The 20888-nt window shown below is 38.8% G+C and overlaps 1 protein-coding gene and 1 pseudogene across 1 annotated transcript in view; both read left to right on the top strand.

The window, feature by feature from the left end:
* Positions 1-20888, top strand: part of LOC113752255 (disease resistance protein RPM1-like) — an 89359-nt gene that overhangs the window by 56721 nt on the left and 11750 nt on the right. The gene's annotated exons all lie outside the window — the stretch shown is intronic.
* On the top strand, positions 12429-14943 carry LOC113752251 (annotated as a pseudogene).

Genomic DNA, 20888 nt, shown 5'->3' with positions numbered 1-20888 from the left:
CAAAGGGCATCCTTCGATAGGCAAAAGTGCCAAAGGGGCAAGTGAAAGTTGTTTTCTCTTGATCCTCTGGCGCAATTGCTATCTGAAAATAACCAGAGAAACCATCTAAAAAACAATAATAGGCACGACCAGCCAACCTTTCAACCATTTGATCAATGAATGGAAGGGGAAAATGATCCTTCTTGGTCACTGCGTTTAATTTACAGTAATCGATGCACTGGCGCCAACCCGTAGGCTTTCGAATTGGAACAAGGTCCCCTTCATGATTTTCTTCCGCAGTTACCCCTGCTTTTCTTTGGCACCACTTGGACCGGACTCACCCATGGGCTGTCTGAGATAGAGAAAATAATTCCTACGTCCAGAAGCTTGATTACCTCTTTCTTGACCACTTCCATCATGATGGGGTTCAATCTCCTTTGTGGTTGTCTTATCGGCCTAGCATCCTCTTCCAGGCGAATTCGATGCATGCACACGGACGGGCTTATACCCTTGATGTCCGCAATTGTCCAACCTATAGCTTCCTTATGCTCCCTTAAAACCCGTAGCAGCTTATCCTCCTCCGTGGGTGATAATTTGGATGAGATTATCACTGGTAACGTCTCTTTTTCACCTAGAAAGGCATACTTTAAATGCTCGGGCAGGGGTTTCAACTCCACTTCAGGTGCCTGCACGATAGAAGGTAATAGCTTTAGGTGTGGTTCAGGCACAAATATAGGAGCAACATCATACCTTAGAGGACTTTGGCCTAGTGAATGCAAGGCTCCAACCATTCTTTGCAAACTGATGCCTAACTCCATTTCACAGGTTGCTTCCAGATCCAAATGTTTGGTGATTGCTACTTCCAATTCATCCCTACCATTAATCTCAAATATTTCTTGCACCAAAGGGTCAATTATACTCACAGCAAAAACAGCATTAGAATGACACGGATATTTCATGGCCTCAAATATACTGAAATGAATTATTTCTCCATCAAATTCCATCGTTAGGGTGCCCTCACTAACATCAATTTTTGTACGAACCGTGCTCAAGAAGGGCCTCCCCAACAAAATTGGTGATGGATTTGGAGAACGTTCATCACCCATATCAAGAATATAAAAATCAGCAGGGAACACTAAGTTGTTCACTTGTACCAACACATCTTCTATCACCCCATCAGGATAAGCATTAGTCCTATCAGCCAATTGAATTATAATGCCAGTTTCCTTTAAGGGACCCAAATTTAGAGAAACATAAATAGCGTTGGGCATCACATTTATAGAGGCTTCTAAATCTAACATGGCATTCCTAATGCTAGTGTTCCCTGTTTTACAAGGAATAGTGAACATACCTGGGTCTCCGCACTTGGGTGGAAGTTTTCTTTGAAGCACTGCGGATACGTTCTCTCCAACAATTATCCTTTCATCTCCCCTCAATTTCTTCCTATTGATGCATAGGTCCTTCAAAAATTTGGCATACCGGGGTACTTGCTTAATTGCGTCAAGCAAGGGGATATTTATCTCCACCTTTCTAAACATCTCCAGAATTTCCTTTTCCTTGTCTTGCTTTTTAGGCCTTTCCAACCTGCTAGGAAAAGGTGGTGGGTTAGGCTTAACTGGAACCACCGGGTTACGTATTACCTCTTTATTTGTGCCGGGAGTTCCTTCTTCCTCAAGCTCCTTCTCAATGCGATCCTCATTCTTGTCCTTCGGAGCCACTGGTGCTGGTCCTTCAACCTCTTTCCCACTTCTGAGGGTCATTGCACTTACATTCTTGGGATTCACCTCAGGTTGGGATGGAAGTTTTCCCTTCCCCTGGGAGTCTAGTCGGTTGACAATTGAGGCTAATTGACTCATCTGATTTTCCAAATTTTGCATACGTGCTTTCATCTCTTGATTGCTGGCCTCAGTGTCCTGTTGAAATTTCATAGTATTAGAGGCTATGGTTTTAACCATGTCTTCTAGGGACATACCTGAGGCAGAGGAGGGTTGATTCCTTGTTTGATATTGTTGCTGGAAGCCCTGCTGTCTATTGGGGATGAAATTTTGTTGCTTATTTCCCCCATAGCTCAGATTTGGATGATCCCTCCAACCCGGATTGTATGAGTTGGAATAGGGGTCATACTGTCTACGTGGCATGGGCATGTTACCAGCCATGTGTGCTTGCTCAGTTCCCTCCTCTTGCAACTGTGGGCATGAGTCCGCGGTATGACCAATATTCGTACAAATCCCACACACTTTGGCCTGCTGTACATTTCCTACAGCTATCTGTCGAACAAATGAGGTTAATTCGGATAACTGCTGTTGGATTGAAGATGAACTTACCTCGTTGACCTTTCTCGTAGGAACATCTGCTCTCGTACCAAACTGTTGGCAGTTCTTTGCCATTCATTCGATTAGGTCCCATGCCTCTTGGGTAGTCTTATTCACCAGTGCACCACCATTTGCTGCATCAATGATATTTCTATCATTCATCAGTAGTCCCTCGTAGAAATACTGAATCAGCAGTTGATCACTTATTTGGTGATGCGGGCATCGGGTACGCAGCCTGGTGAACCTCTCCCAATATTCATACAAGGATTCCCCGTGAAATTGCTTGATGCCACATATTTCCTTTCGCAAACTAGCAGCTCTGGATGCAGGGAAATATTTTTCAAAAAAATTTTTCTGCATCTCTGGCCACGTGGTGATAATGCCTGCAGGTAGACAGTATAACCAGTCCTTTGCCGAGTCCTTTAGAGAGAAAGGGAATGCCCTTAATTTAATTTGTTCATCAGTTACTCCCGAAGGCTTCATACTCGAACACACCACATCAAATTCCTGCATGTGTTTGTGGGGTTCCTCTCCTGACAGACCATGAAAAACGGGCAACAAATGTATTAAACCAGGTTTTAATTCAAAAGCTGCATTCTCACTAAGGCGAGGAAAAGTTATGCAAAGAGGTTGATCAAATTCCTGCATGTGTTTGTGGGGTTCCTCTCCTGACAGACCATGAAAAACGGGCAACAAATGTATTAAACCAGGTTTTAATTCAAAAGCTGCATTCTCACTAAGGCGAGGAAAAGTTATGCAAAGAGGTTGTTGGGTCAAGTTTGGAGCAGCCAACTCCCTTAATGTTTGTGTGTTTGCCATGGCGACGTTCTCTTGGTACGAATAACTTGAAGTGTCACCAAACGAATCTGATGGTTCAACTTCGGGCTCAGATCTCTGAGATGCAGCACTGGAGTGCTCCTCTCTGAGCTGTCTGGTTTCCTTTCTCGTTCTACGCGCGGTCTTCTCAACTTCAGGGTCAAAAATCAATTTACCTGTACGAGAAGACCTAGGCATACACTAGAAAAATACCAGAAAATTAGAGCAAAAATGAACTTAATAAAGAAACAAATAATAACGCCAGTCCCCGGCAACGGCGCCAAAAATTGACAGGGCGTCAAACCTGTGCAATAATAATAATAATAATAACCTAAATACCACTAAAAAGCTGTCAGTAATTAATCCTAGGTACTGGAGCAGGGACTCTAGGTGTGCAATGAGTTACTTGATTCACCCTGTTCCCGAAGAGTTTGCTGAATCCGATATACCAGAATTAATTAGTTGGCCAAAATTACTGAATAGTAGACAGTGGCAAGCAGGGTCGTCTCCTCAGGGACTGGAGATATCTGTCTCTTTTAAAGTCCAATTGATAAGGGGGGATTTCACCGGAATGAAACTAAAAATAATTAAACAATTTTAACTAAAAATGAATAAATAACTAGCACAAATATAGCAGAAATTTAATCAGGAATAAATAAATTCTAGCCAAGGATGCAACTATTCAGGCACAGTCCATTTATCCGATCATTGATGCAAGAGAGGTTCACTTAATTTATTAATAGACTAGTTATAGCCATCGAGGAGCTCTAATAACCAATTTTTCCTTATTTTATAGATGACCAAGGTACGACCATTAATCACCCCTATCCAGAAAAGTACTCCTAGGTACGACCGTAGGAATTAATTTTCCAATTGCATTAATAACCAGAAAAACCTAGCCCTAATCAATAACACGCTACGAGGGTTATTTAAATTAGATTGCACGTTCCCCTAATGTGTAAACACACCAGTTGCCACCAATATTAATCAATCAAACAATTACGGATTTAATTGACTAAATTGGCACGAGATTAATAAATCACATTGAACATCGGGCTCTTGACATCCAATTAATAAAATAATCCCATGAAAATTCAAGCAGACAACGTGCAAATATTAATAAATAAAGGAACACGTGAAAACTAATTAGATCTCACAGATTTTCGGGACTGCGCCGTCGAGTTGACCCTTGACTAGATGGAAGACTTAGCCACGCCGCATAATTAAATCACCACACGAATTAATAGATTGCAAAGGCATTGCGTTTTCTATTAAGAAGCAAGGAATAAAAGGTGTTTTTCCCGTTGGGGAATATTGTCGAACACCTGGCGTGTGTCAGAGGCCAGTCAGGAGAAAGAAAGAAAAACTAAAGACTAGGCTAAAAACTAAACTAAAAGGTGGTGTCTTCCTTCCCTACGTTATCCCTATTTAAGAAACAAAAGAAAGATAGACTAAAACTATCTAGGTGGTCCCCACACATGTGGACAAAGCCTCCAAAGTACTTCTTCTTCCAAGTCTCTCTACGTTGCTTTCTTTGAAGAGCCCAAATGACTAAATGCCTTCCACTAACTTGTGGTCCCCCACCAATTCAAGGGCCCAAGAACTGAAGCCCTTAGAAGTCTCCAATTTTTCATAAAGTCCCTCCTTTTTGATAGTTTTCTGCTTCATTCCTGAAATTAAGTCCAGATACCAAATATGAGTAAATATCAGCAATTAACACAATATTTATCAGGGATAAAAGGGGAAATTAATAATAAAATTACTAACAAATTATACCCTATCAATTCCCCCCACACCTGAATCATGCTTGCCCTCAAGCATAATTATCTCAGCAGTACAATCAGGATACGAAGTAATTCACAGCAGTTCATACCAAGAACGGCACTCCAAATTCCCCAATAACTTCATCGAAATCAAAATATACCAACTCAACAATGCTCACAGTTCAAAGTGCACTCATTCACTTCAAAGTGTATATGAAATGTATATAAGATGGCTCTCAAATCAACACAATAGAATGACACTACCATAAGCTTGCTCATATATCATATCTCCACCACTTACTCATGAATTTAAATGCAGCAATCAAGGGACTTTGCAAGGTTGTAATGGGGCTCGGGTGAGAAGGTAGGATAAAAAGGAGTCAAAAGGGTGTAAAAGTATAAAGAAAGTGCTCAGAAATTCATTACACAGATTCTTGCACATTGGGAACTTCAAGGCATCTCAACCATTACACAAGTGAAGTAAATTAGCACTTGTCGCAACCTTCGACTTTTCTTTTCTCCTCCTTTCATTCATCTACTTCCCTTTTTTCTTCTTCTTTTTTTTTTCTTTTCAATAACTCCCAACCAGCACCATAAAAATCAATTTTACTTGTCGATTTCCTGCACTTTGTCTTCTTTTCACATTTCCCTTTTGCTCTTTTTTTTTTTCATAGATAGGTGTAATGCCCCTCAAATAATACTCCAAAATTCTGTATAATGAAATCAAAACACTTCTTCACACGAGGTTCAAAAAGAAAGTCTAAAGAGAGGTTTTTCGGCTAAAAACTAGGGTCTCAAGCGAAGAATAGGATGTGAACGAAATTTTCTTTCCCTCAGGCGTGACCACCTGGCATGGGCACGTCTAACTGCTATAGAGTCCGCAGATCCTGAACGAAATTTTCTTTCCCTCAGGCGTGACCACCTAGCGTGGGCACGTCTAACTGCTATTTTCCTGCCACCAAACATCAAACTATTAATTGACACTAACACTTAACTAAAACTTCAAAAATACATGAAAACTGAAACAAATAGTCTTGGATTGCCTCCCAAGTAGCGCTTTTCTTTAATGTCTTTGGCTAGACATGGCCAAAACTTTGCTTAAACTAAGCTAATCGAGTCCTCCAAGTGCATCATCTCCACCCTTTCAATTGGAAAACCTTCATAATATGGCTTGAGACGGTGACCATTCACTACAAATTGCTTCTCAGTTTTCAAATTCTGGATCTCCACTGCACCATAATGAAAGACATTAGTCACAACAAAAGGGCCAATCCAACGAGAACGTAATTTACCTGGAAATAACTTCAATTTGGAGTGGTACAGTAGAACTTTTTGCCCACACTCGAATGTCTTCCTTGAGATCTGTTGGTCATGAAAAATCTTATTTTTTTCCTTATAAATCACCGCATTCTCATAGGTTTCATTGCGAATCTCCTCCAACTCCTGTAACTGTAACTTCCTTTGAATTCCGCTCTCCTCAATATCCATATTGCATTGTTTTACCGCCCAAAATGCTCTATGCTCGAACTCCACTGGACGATGGCAAGGCTTACCAAATACCAACCTATAGGGAGACATCCCTATAGGCGTCTTGTAAGCGGTCCTGTACGCCCACAAAGCATCTTCCAACCTTGAACTCCAGTCCTTCCTATCAGGGCGGACCATCTTTTCCAAAATAGACTTTATTTCCCTATTCGAGACTTCAGCCTGGCCATTGGTCTGTGGATGGTAGGAAGTGGAAACCTTATGAAGTACACCATATCTCCTGAACAAAGCAGCAATTGTCTTGTTGCAAAAATGCGTCCCTCTATCACTCACAACTGCCCGTGGCATTCCGAATCGCACAAAAATGTTAGACTTTATGAAATCTGCAACCACCTTAGAATCATTAGTGCGGGTGGCTTTTGCTTCCACCCACTTCGAGACATAATCCACTGCTAGTAAAATGTATAAAAATCCACAAGAATTTGGAAAGGGACCCATGAAATCTATACCCCAAGTATCAAAAGTTTCAATGAAAAGCATGGGCACCTGTGGCAGTTGATCCCTTCGGGATAAATTGCCTACCCTCTGACATTTATCACATGCCTTACAGAACAAGTAAGCATCCTTAAATAAGGTAGGCCAATAAAATCCAATTTCCAACACTTTTCTAGCAGTCCGTTTAGGTCCAAAATGACCCCCACATGCAAAAGAGTGACATAAAGTCAATATAGATTGGAATTCACCTTCACTTACACATCGCCTCATTATTTGGTCAGCACCTTGTTTCCACAGATAGGGATCATCCCAGACATAGTACTTTGCATCGCTTTTTAGTTTGTCCCTTTTTGCCTTGGGCCAACCTGCGGGCAATTTGTCAGTAACCAAATAATTCACAATATCTGCAAACCAAGGAGGGGATGAATTAATAGAAAGTAAATGCTCTTCAGGAAAAGACTCCCTTAATGGTAATTCTTCCTCCGCTACCAATATTCGACTTAGGTGGTCAGCTACTAGATTCTCCGCTCCTTTTTTGTCTCTGATTTCCAAGTCAAATTCCTACAGGAGCAATATCCATCTTATCAAGCGGGGTTTAGCATCCTTCTTGGTCAGTAGGTACCTCAAAGCTGCATGGTCAGAATACACAATTACTTTAGCACCTAATAAATAAGGTCTAAACTTTTCTGAAGCAAAAATAACAGCTAAGAGTTCTTTCTCCGTAGTAGAGTAATTGAGTTGGGCGCCATTTAAAGCTCTAGAGGCATAATATATTGCGTGCGCCGCTTTCTCCACCCTTTGTCCCAAAACTGCTCCCACGGAGTAGTCGCTGGCATCACACATAATTTTGAATGGGCGATTCCAATCAGGAGGTTGGATGATAGGTGGAGAAGTGAGTAATTTCTTCAACTTCTCGAACGCTTCTTTGCACTCCTCGTTGAATTCAAAACTGACATCCTTTTGCAAAAACCTAAAAAGTGGTGCCCCGATCTTTGAGAAATCCTTGATAAATCTGCGATAGAAACCTGCATGTCCTAGAAAAGAACGAACTTCCCGTACAGTTACGGGGTAAGGTAAAGCAGATATCACATCTATTTTAGCTTTATCAACTTCAATTCCTCTAGATGACACTACATGTCCTAGAACTATCCCGTGCTCAACCATGAAGTGACATTTTTTCCAATTGAGCACTAGGTTAGTCTCGATGCATCTCTTTAAAATTAATGTCAGGTTATCTAAGCAATCATCAAAACTATCACCATAGACACTGAAGTCATCCATGAATACCTCAATTATTCTCTCCACATACTCAGAAAAAATGCTAATCATGCACCTCTGGAATGTTGCGGGGGCATTGCACAATCCAAAGGGCATCCTTCGATAGGCAAAAGTGCCAAAGGGGCAAGTGAAAGTTGTTTTCTCTTGATCCTCTGGCGCAATTGCTATCTGAAAATAACCAGAGAAACCATCTAAAAAACAATAATAGGCACGACCAGCCAACCTTTCAACCATTTGATCAATGAATGGAAGGGGAAAATGATCCTTCTTGGTCACTGCGTTTAATTTACAGTAATCGATGCACTGGCGCCAACCCGTAGGCTTTCGAATTGGAACAAGGTCCCCTTCATGATTTTCTTCCGCAGTTACCCCTGCTTTTCTTTGGCACCACTTGGACCGGACTCACCCATGGGCTGTCTGAGATAGAGAAAATAATTCCTACGTCCAGAAGCTTGATTACCTCTTTCTTGACCACTTCCATCATGATGGGGTTCAATCTCCTTTGTGGTTGTCTTATCGGCCTAGCATCCTCTTCCAGGCGAATTCGATGCATGCACACGGACGGGCTTATACCCTTGATGTCCGCAATTGTCCAACCTATAGCTTCCTTATGCTCCCTTAAAACCCGTAGCAGCTTATCCTCCTCCGTGGGTGATAATTTGGATGAGATTATCACTGGTAACGTCTCTTTTTCACCTAGAAAGGCATACTTTAAATGCTCGGGCAGGGGTTTCAACTCCACTTCAGGTGCCTGCACGATAGAAGGTAATAGCTTTAGGTGTGGTTCAGGCACAAATATAGGAGCAACATCATACCTTAGAGGACTTTGGCCTAGTGAATGCAAGGCTCCAACCATTCTTTGCAAACTGATGCCTAACTCCATTTCACAGGTTGCTTCCAGATCCAAATGTTTGGTGATTGCTACTTCCAATTCATCCCTACCATTAATCTCAAATATTTCTTGCACCAAAGGGTCAATTATACTCACAGCAAAAACAGCATTAGAATGACACGGATATTTCATGGCCTCAAATATACTGAAATGAATTATTTCTCCATCAAATTCCATCGTTAGGGTGCCCTCACTAACATCAATTTTTGTACGAACCGTGCTCAAGAAGGGCCTCCCCAACAAAATTGGTGATGGATTTGGAGAACGTTCATCACCCATATCAAGAATATAAAAATCAGCAGGGAACACTAAGTTGTTCACTTGTACCAACACATCTTCTATCACCCCATCAGGATAAGCATTAGTCCTATCAGCCAATTGAATTATAATGCCAGTTTCCTTTAAGGGACCCAAATTTAGAGAAACATAAATAGCGTTGGGCATCACATTTATAGAGGCTTCTAAATCTAACATGGCATTCCTAATGCTAGTGTTCCCTATTTTACAAGGAATAGTGAACATACCTGGGTCTCCGCACTTGGGTGGAAGTTTTCTTTGAAGCACTGCGGATACGTTCTCTCCCACAATTATCCTTTCATCTCCCCTCAATTTCTTCCTATTGATGCATAGGTCCTTCAAAAATTTGGCATACCGGGGTACTTGCTTAATTGCGTCAAGCAAGGGGATATTTATCTCCACCTTTCTAAACATCTCCAGAATTTCCTTTTCCTTGTCTTGCTTTTTAGGCCTTTCCAACCTGCTAGGAAAAGGTGGTGGGTTAGGCTTAACTGGAACCACCGGGTTACGTATTACCTCTTTATTTGTGCCGGGAGTTCCTTCTTCCTCAAGCTCCTTCTCAATGCGATCCTCATTCTTGTCCTTCGGAGCCACTGGTGCTGGTCCTTCAACCTCTTTCCCACTTCTGAGGGTCATTGCACTTACATTCTTGGGATTCACCTCAGGTTGGGATGGAAGTTTTCCCTTCCCCTGGGAGTCTAGTCGGTTGACAATTGAGGCTAATTGACTCATCTGATTTTCCAAATTTTGCATACGTGCTTTCATCTCTTGATTGCTGGCCTCAGTGTCCTGTTGAAATTTCATAGTATTAGAGGCTATGGTTTTAACCATGTCTTCTAGGGACATACCTGAGGCAGAGGAGGGTTGATTCCTTGTTTGATATTGTTGCTGGAAGCCCTGCTGTCTATTGGGGATGAAATTTTGTTGCTTATTTCCCCCATAGCTCAGATTTGGATGATCCCTCCAACCCGGATTGTATGAGTTGGAATAGAGGTCATACTGTCTACGTGGCATGGGCATGTTACCAGCCATGTGTGCTTGCTCAGTTCCCTCCTCTTGCAACTGTGGGCATGAGTCCGCGGTATGACCAATATTCGTACAAATCCCACACACTTTGGCCTGCTGTACATTTCCTACAGCTATCTGTCGAACAAATGAGGTTAATTCGGATAACTGCTGTTGGATTGAAGATGAACTTACCTCGTTGACCTTTCTCGTAGGAACATCTGCTCTCGTACCAAACTGTTGGCAGTTCTTTGCCATTCGTTCGATTAGGTCCCATGCCTCTTGGGTAGTCTTATTCACCAGTGCACCACCATTTGCTGCATCAATGATATTTCTATCATTCATCAGTAGTCCCTCGTAGAAATACTGAATCAGCAGTTGATCACTTATTTGGTGATGCGGGCATCGGGTACGCAGCCTGGTGAACCTCTCCCAATATTCATACAAGGATTCCCCGTGAAATTGCTTGATGCCACATATTTCCTTTCGCAAACTAGCAGCTCTGGATGCAGGGAAATATTTTTCAAAAAATTTTTTCTGCATGGTACAAATCCCACATACCAGAATTAATTAGTTGGCAAAAATTACTGAATAGTAGACAGTGGCAAGCAGGGTCGTCTCCTCAGGGACTGGAGATATCTGTCTCTTTTAAAGTCCAATTGATAAGGGGGGATTTCACCGGAATGAAACTAAAAACAATTAAACAATTTTAACTAAAAATGAATAAATAACTAGCACAAATATAGCAGGAATTTAATCAGGAATAAATAAATTCTAGCCAAGGATGCAACTATTCAGGCACAGTCCATTTATCCGATCATTGATGCAAGAGATGTTCACTTAATTTATTAATAGACTAGTTATAGCCATCGAGGAGCTCTAATAACCAATTTTTCCTTATTTTATAGATGACCAAGGTACGACCATTAATCACCCCTATCCAGAAAAGTACTCCTAGGTACGACCGTAGGAATTAATTTTCCAATTGCATTAATAACCAGAAAAACCTAGCCCTAATCAATAACACGCTACGAGGGCTATTTAAATTAGATTGCACGTTCCCCTAATGTGTAAACACACCAGTTGCCACTAATATTAATCAATCAAACAATTACGGATTTAATTGACTAAATTGGCACGAGATTAATAAATCACATTGAACATCGGGCCCTTGACATCCAATTAATAAAATAATCCCATGAAAATTCAAGCAGACAACGTGCAAATATTAATAAATAAAGGAACACGTGAAAACTAATTAGATCTCACAGATTTTCGGGACTGCGCCGTCGAGTTGACCCTTGACTAGATGGAAGACTTAGCCACGCCGCATAATTAAATCACCACACGAATTAATAGATTGCAAAGGCATTGCGTTTTCTATTAAGAAGTAAGGAATAAAAGGTGTTTTTCCCGTTGGGGAATATTGTCGAACACCTGGCGTGCGTCAGAGGCCAGTCAGGAGAAAGAAAGAAAAACTAAAGACTAGGCTAAAAACTAAACTAAAAGGTGGTGTCTTCCTTCCCTACGTTATCCCTATTTAAGAAACAAAAGAAAGATAGACTAAAGCTATCTAGGTGGTCCCCACACATGTGGACAAAGCCTCCAAAGTACTTCTTCTTCCAAGTCTCTCTACGTTGCTTTCTTTGAAGAGCCCAAATGACTAAATGCCTTCCACTAACTTGTGGTCCCCCACCAATTCAAGGGCCCAAGAACTGAAGCCCTTAGAAGTCTCCAATTTTTCATAAAGTCCCTCCTTTTTGATAGTTTTCTGCTTCATTCCTGAAATTAAGTCCAGATACCAAATATGAGTAAATATCAGCAATTAACACAATATTTATCAGGGATAAAAGGGGAAATTAATAATAAAATTACTAACAAATTATACCCTATCAAACTCTTTGCAGCTTTCAACATTAATTGATATTCAGTTATCTCATCTCTTCTATAAGTCTCAGGTTGCTTACTAGCTTTTCCTTTTATTTCATTGAGTTCTCGTTTACTCTTTCCTTTCTACTGCTTACTACATTTGTATCAAATCATATCATGAAATAGCTACAATCACCATCATCAATTTACGGTTTCCATCCAATTTTGCAGCAGTACTTTACTATCCTAGAGTTGGAAATGGATGTGAAAAGCAAGATTTTGATCATTGGGGGCACTGGAAACATCGGGAAATATTTAGTGGAGGCGAGCGCAAAAGCAGGGCACCCAACGTTTGCACTGGTCCGAGAAAGCACAATTTCATATCCTAAAAGGGCAGCCATCATAGAGAGCTTCAACAGTTTGGGAGTTGTGTTGTTATTTCTTTCTTAGTTGTCTGAATACTGTTTCAATTTTTTTCAAAAAATTCTAGAAACTGACATGTATGTATGGACTGGACAGGGAGATCTACACAATCATCAGTAGTTGGTAAATGCAATCAAACAAGTTGATATATGACAGGGTGTCGAAGCCTGTGCAATAATAAAACCTGCTCAAACTAAAAGTAATTTCTGTAGATAGCGGTGAGCAGGGTCGAATCCACAGGGATTGGGAGTAATTGTTCCTTTCCAAATTCACAGTGACAAGGGGGGTGTTTTATATCAGGAGTGACAATTTAAACAATTCAACTAAAAGTAAAATGATAAAAATAAAATAGCCAACTAGAAATTAAATAACAATTTACTAAAATCTAATGAGTGATAATTAAGGATCTAGCCAAGGAATAACTTCAGCAATGGTTCACCTAATTGATCATCGATACGAAGGCAATTCCAATTATTTATCAATAAATAGGTTATAACTCCCAAACAAGCGATGGCAGTCAACCCCTCCTTACTGTGTCGGTGATCAAGGTACGCCCGTTAATCACTGCTCTAATTGAGAAATAATCCTAGGTACGCCCGTAGAATTTAATTCCCCAATTGCCTTACGTATTAGAGGAGCCCTATTCTAACCAAATAACGCACTACCAGGGTTATTTTAGATTAGTCCGCGTATTCCCCTGACACAAATCTAATCATGCCAGTTGTCACTATTTTGAGGTAATAAAACAATTACGGATTTAACACCTCAATTGACAATAGATTATTAAATTAACTAATTATCCGGATCCAAAACAATCAATTAATTAAACAACCATAAGCACTGCAATCAGGGAATATGCAAATACCAATAAATAAGAGAAAAAGATAAAATTAAATCGATCTCACAACTTTAGGCGACCCAAAGCATCCGTTGTCCCTTGACTAGAATTGGAAACTTAGTTCATAATTGATGAACTAAACCCACCAGAAATTGTAAAGAGAGCCGCAGCCATTGTCCCTTGAAATTGGGGAAATTCAATTCGGTTCCAATGTTTGAAAAGATAGCAAAGCTACAGCAATTGATTCTATGGTTTCTACTTGTCCAATCATACGAGAAGGAAAAGGAAAAGCTACTTGGATCCCACAAGGAAAAGTCAAAAGACTAAGCTAAAGAGTTGTCTGCCATTGTTTGCTCTATTCCTATCTAATGTCCTCTTTTGAGAAGCTCTGCGCGGCGGCTCTCCTTCCGCAGAGGAAGAAGAAGACCCCCTTTTTTCCTGCACAATTTTCCTATATAAAGTAGTGCTCCTTGCGGCGGCTCCTGTGCGGAAAAATGAAGACTTCGGCCCAATTTGCCCAACAAGGGCTCACGTTTTGTTGTTCCAAAAATGCCCCTAGGACAAGCTCTATCATCTGGACTCTTTTCTTGCCAAATTAGCACCTGTTATTATATTTTCGTTCTACTCCCTGAAATAAATGCAAAATACTAAAAGTGAGTAGAATCCCGCAATTAATTCACATCAAGTCAGGTAATAGGGGAAATTAATTATAAAATAAATGATAAAATTGCAACCTATCAATATAGTGATCTCTGCAGTTGGAGGAGATTTGGTAGCTCATCAAGTTAAGATTATTGCAGCAATTAAAGAAGCTGGTAACATCAAAGTAAACACAATACAGCGTTACGAATCCTTTCTTGATTTTTATCTTTTGCGTGTATCCCTTTGTGAGTTGTGACTTTCATATTCCTAAAGAAGGACCTGTATTTGGTTTCAGAGATTTTTACCTTCTGAATTTGGGGTTGATGTGGATCGTGTGCATGTTGAGCCTGCTGCTAGCTTATGCAGGACCAAGGATGAGATCTGCAGAGCTATTGAGGCAGAAGGGATACCTTACATAGTATCTAACGGATTTGCTGGTTACTTGAATTATATCCTCAACAACTTTGGAGACTAGCTCTGCAAGTCCTCCCAGAGACAAAATTGTGATTCTTGGTGATGGAAATCCGAAAGGTATCCGAAAGAAGCTTGTCTGCTGCATTTCTTGATTGGTTTAGTATCATGTTTTAGAGTTCATCGTTCTTAATGTTTTCTTCAATTTTATGTTTCGCTGCAGTCGTTTTCACCAAGGAAGAAGACATTGCTGCATACACCATCAAAGCAGCAGATGACGTTTCTCCACCCTTGTTCAACAGCTTGCATGAGAGTGGTGTTTCTCCACAGTCGCGATTTTATTTAGATTTCATTTTTTTTTATATAAATTTTGGGATTGTATGTTATATAAAAAGATCAACAAGAAACATGTTTGGAGGTTGTAACCTATTTGTTTAGGAATTAAGATTTCTTCACCGAAACAAAAAAGAATATGTCACTACTACGCTATTAAAGTCATGATTAAGCTTGATCCCCAGGCTTGATTAGCATGCTCCCCAGCTTTGATCTCAAGTCACTCATCTAGTTCCTCGTTAGCAGAAAAACCATGTTCCTTTGGTATACTAAACAGCAAATGATCAAACATCTGAGTTCATCAATTTCCCAAATGCCAACCATGAATATGTGCAATTTCAGAACTGAACTCCAAAAACCTTCCTCACCACGGACCACTACATATGCACATCTACTTTTGATCGAGGGAATACTACATCAATTGCGTCAATATAGAAATGAACATGCTGCTCTACCTCGAGTTCAAGACTTTTGTCTAATTCAATGTTGGGAACAAAACAAGATTCCTTCTTCATCTCCTTCCTATAAAGAAGTATCATAGAATGCTCCTCCTCAAGCGGTGAAGTGGTGAACACACTCAACCTAGCACAATGCGGTGGTTTTTGCCCCGCCATTGCGAGCCAAAGGGTAGCAAACTTATTTGGGCCAATTCACTGTGGCGGCATTGGACTATGACCATGATATTGAGGAGGAAAAAAATGGTCAGGCAACCCCTCAACTTTACCACAGAATGGAGCATGTCCTTGAAATAAACTCTTTGTAAAATACATGATAGGCAAAAACACTAATGCCGAAAGTTGTGAACAAGTAATTCCCTTCCACACAAAAGGGATAATAATGAACCACTCACGATCGTCAACAAACCTTGAACACTTTGTCAACCTCCGCATCGTAACACACAAGAACAACTTGATCCCCATCACCAATAGGAAATAGGACGTAGTGCTGAGAGTCAAATTTTTTATCCAAGGGAGGGAGGGTGAGATACTTCAATGGGAGGTTCACTAACAGGAAATTTACAACTCAGAGGATGCCGCTATGGTTGGCTAATGATTGATCCAAATACTTGCCCCATGGATTGCCTACCTCATTTCCTAACGACATAGATTCTACTACCCCTGATTTTTGAATCACCCGTTCTCAAGCTTGGAAGGGCTTGGAGGTGCCGTAAAAGTATACCGTGCAATCCTCTTCATCATCAGGCTTCATGACATAATTAGAACCATCTTCAGTAGGGTGAAAATAGAATCCTCCTAAACCATAAATTAGGGATCCACAGGAACCAAAACTCACCTCTAAGCCTAAAGCTGGCATTTGGTTCTCGAGTTTCCGAGCGCAGAGTTTACCACCACCACCACCAGCCTGTGATAAGTTGACTACATACCAAACCAACTCAAATTCTCTGCCAAACCGACTACATACCAAAATTGGTACATAATTTAAGTTCTTTGTTTTTTTTTTTCTGGTCAAATTTATGTTTTAATCCTCCGCGAATAGAAGAAGCACAATCATATTTTGTTAGCTTTCCAAGTTAAATTGCTTTTATATTTATAAATTTTTTTTCTTATGGTACAAAATATTGCATATCTTCTATATATTGTTTCTGTTTTATTTTCAAGGGCAAATTCCATTTTACCCCCCTGTGGTTTAGCGTTTTTTCATATAACCCCCCTATGGTTTCAAAAGCTATACATAACCCCCTTATGGTTTGGACTAAAGTGTCAAAGTAACGGAAATAGTCACTCGTAACGGCGTCACCTAGAATGTCAAAAATACCCTTATGTAAGGTTGAAATTTATGTATTAACCAAGGGGGGTTATGTGTATATTTTGAAAATCATAAGGGGGTTATATGGTAAAGTATTAAACCATAAGGGGGTTATATGGTAAAATATAAAAATCATAGGGGGTTAATGTGTTATGTATTTATAAGGGTAATTTCGACATTTTTAGAAGTTCCGTTACGAGTGACTATTTCCGTTACTTTGACACTTTAATCCAAACCATGAGGGGGTTATGTATAGCTTTTGAAACCATAGGAGGGTTATGTAAAAAAAGGGTAAACCACAGGGGGGTAAAATGTAATTTACCCTATTTTCAAAGAAAACAATGCAAAGCTTCCGTATAATTAAGGTGAATTTTTCCTTTACCCGTATGAGATAAGTACTCAAGCTTAAGCTGACTATGTATCCATATGCCTCTTCAAATTCAAAGAAAATAGTAACTCATTCATATATACACACTGGAAAGCTATAGGTGATAAAGAACTTAACCAGTGTTGCATTGTGGATGACGAAACATGTCATTTACTCAAGAAGGCACAGCAGACTTAAACGGAGTCACTTGATTGAACCAAGTGACAAATGACAGAGTGTGAGCAAAGCAAGGTGAATAAGACATGTAAACAAGGAATAAACCATATTAATCTGTGACCTAGCAATGCACCAATTACAAATAGATGGGTGAAGTGGAAGATCATAAGCAAAAAAATTTAAAGCCAGCAACTAGACTTAGATGTTAATAACCTATTGGCAGGATAATTGACATCTTATCCTTCTGTTTGTCCGCCAACTGAATCTTAATCAAGTTTAGAACCCAAAAATGACAAACGTTTTTCCTAAACTAAGTTCAACAGATGGAAACAGTGTTTGACTGCATTCTTTTGCCATTTTTCTCACAAATGAAGGCCATTAACATTACACTTCATTTCCATACATTTATCACATTTAAAACGGAAAACAACTTTAGTTTGTTTGTTTTTTCCCCTTCCCTTAATACCTAATGCATTTGAACAACAGAACATGCCTGCACCTACCTTCTGCATTGCTCACTCAGTTCTCCAAACTTCATGAATTTTATCTATTATTAGTCGCCATTCCATTTGCTGTTTACTTATGCTTAATCATTCAAACATCTATTCCATAACATTGCTACTCTTCATCTTAAACCAAAACAATTACAGCTGCATACACATTATACCGGTAATTCAAGCCCGCTATGGTCTTATTCACTTACAAATACCCCAAGTTCCCAACCTTGCCCAGAATTTAAGAATCCCATAAAACCAAGTTCACTAAACCAATTTAACGGTCCTGATTCTCAAGTCAGCATGAATTTTCTTTATGTCTAAAATTTCCTTATTTTGACATTATTCCCGAGAACTGACAAGAAACAAAACCAGCAGAATTCATTACCTTTTCAAGAATTGACATGGCTTCTTTTGTTGCACTCTTCTCCCTCCCTACATAAACAAAGGAAGCAGTTTAATCAATTCACCACACTACCCAGACTAACCCAAACAATGAAATTGAAAATTTTCAAAAACCCAGATGCAAATTACATAAAAAAATGCGAATAAAGCACAAAACTAACAAAACAGAAGAGTAGAAAAGAACATAACTTTCTGCACAGGAGATGAGAAGAGAGGCCTTACTAACGGGGCAGGTGATGAGGAAGCCGGAGTGGGACTGATTGAGGGGAGAAGAAGGGGCGTTGTAATCAAAACGAGGAATGCTGCACCAGGACTTCAGCTCCTACTTGGTTTTCAGTTCCAATTTCATTGCTTCTTCTGCCAATTCTTTTGCTTTTTCTTCTGTTTTCGTTGTCCCGAGTATTATTGAGTTAGAACAGTAGTATCGTCACAGAGGTCCATAACACTAGTTTGGGAGTTGAGATTCCAACGGAATCGAACAGAGAGTGGATTTTATTACGTTAGGGACATTCAACGAAAAGAGAGTGGAAAAGAAAAGAGAAGAAACAAACGGATCTTGAAGGATCTCAAGCGCTGCTACAGTGCATTATTATTATTTTTTTTTTTCTGACCAAAAACCGGCGGAAAGCAAAGGAAAACTGATGGAAGCTTATAAAACTTTTTTAAATTACCAAAATCACAAAACTATTTTATGAAATTTTATTGGTATATATATATATATATCCAAAATCACGAACAATGTTAAAATCTCCGCTTCCTTTCTATTCTTTTCTTTTCTTTTCTTTTATAACTTAACATTTCTCATCTTTTCTTTTCTAAGCTAAATATCCAAACTAGCTATAAATATTATAGACGTCTCTTGTACTTAATAATACTACTATTTTTTTTAATATTTCCATAATAGTGCTCTAATATTATAGTAATTTGCACAAGAGTTTATTATTAGTTTTAACCTAAAACTAGCTATTGATGTTTCATTTGATCAAAACAAAACAACGGCAGCCTTTTATACAACCTACCTGGTGATTCATTCGATCAAAAAAACTTATATCTGAATGGCATTAGACTTTGAATTTTTTTTTTTTTGTTTTTCGTATCTCATTAATGGTCTAATTTTTCCCATTAGAATTTGAATACATTGAGAATTAACACCAAAAGTTGTACTGAAGACATTAATAACTTTGAACAAAAATTCTAGTTTGTGCATCTTCTCAAGCAATTCCCTGGATCGTCTTTTTCAAATATATACGCACTTCGCTCAGCAATTCTACAAACCTGTTTGTCAAAAGAATAATTACATTTACTTTTCATTTGAGATACAAATGATTGAATATAATATGATTGTTAGGGGAGAAGGCAAAATCAAAACAAATGAGTTGAATCTATATAAACCATCAAAATTCAATCTAAGGAAAGGAAATACTCAAACTTGGAAAAAGGTTCAGTATCCCCTTTGTCATTAGGAGTTTGATTGTATTTGGGAGCAACTCTCCTACACCACAAATAAAAACAAAATTTTTATGCAAATTTTCCATTTACAACATGAATCTAAGAAAGCTCTAGTGACAAGTAAACTACTAATATGTTGTACTCTTACTAATGGTAAAGAAACAAAACTTTGAGATCAATTTCTATGGATGAACACGATGATAAATGAGTTAAATGACCAAATGCGAGACAAAACTTTGAGCATCAGTTTCTATGGACGAATATGATGACTGATAAGATGAGGCCACGTGTTGAGAACAAGAAAATGCCGGATTATCCTTATTTGGCAGCATTATATCCTGTTTGTATTTTAAATAAAAAAAAATTTTAAGTCTGAAAACAATAATAGTCATAAATAAAATGCTAAAACTCAAGCATATTAACCATCAAATTTGGTAAATTTGAGTAAATTTCCAAAGTAGGATAAAATGCCGAGGTAGCTACTTTTTTTACTGAAGCACTTGATTTCTAATTTACATATGACAAGAATCAAACAAGGTTAGCCGTGTAAAAACTATGTTAATTTATTTCTTAAAAAAGTAACATTGCTCAACTAAATATTAGTGCTTGGTCTTTCGGGATTGTGATAAAGGAGAATTAAAGAGGTCCCATTGTTCAAGACAACAAGAATTAAGTGGTCTTTTCAGCAATTATATTATGTCACCGGAGACACGAGTTGCAAGTTGGCTTACTAATGCAATGTGTGGGATAGGTTGTCGTAACTTCCAATGGTCATGTTTTCCATTGAGTTAATGGATTGTAATTTGTATGGCAAATGAGATTTATATTTATTTTCCCCCCTCTTTTTTTAGGTACAAATGAGATTTTACAACCTAATTCTTCCACTTACTTAGTTTGCTAAAATGTAATTTAAACTAAATGATTTAGTCCTTCCAACCAAAATTCTACCCAACAGAATTTTTCTACATATTACTGTTCTCACAATTCATAAAATCATTTTAACAATTGAATCTATTAACATGTGTCAGTTGATTTGGATATCAAAAGTGAAAAAAAAAAGAGAAAAAAAATCACATGTGTGCACAAAAAATAAAACAAAAAAGGTGTAGATTTTTCTTTTACAAACCGGGTGAATTGTAGTTTTAATCTCCAATTTTAGCATATGTGCTAATTAGTCTCTCATGTTCGGCCAAATATATTTGGTTCTCAAGATTTCTGATATTAGGTGCATTAAGGACGTTTGACGAAAATTCAATAATGACTAAGGGTTAAAATCAAATTACCACTATTTAATAGTTTTGACTTTGCTCTTTTAGTCCCTATTATTTGAAATTTTAATTATTTTGTCGCTTAAGTTTTCATTAGTGATATTGAGCGTATTTGGATAAAAT

The sequence above is a fragment of the Coffea eugenioides genome, chromosome 11 (assembly GCF_003713205.1).
Source record: "Coffea eugenioides isolate CCC68of chromosome 11, Ceug_1.0, whole genome shotgun sequence".
Classification (NCBI taxonomy): Eukaryota; Viridiplantae; Streptophyta; class Magnoliopsida; order Gentianales; family Rubiaceae; genus Coffea; species Coffea eugenioides.
This window is presented reverse-complemented; position numbering and strand designations above follow the sequence as displayed.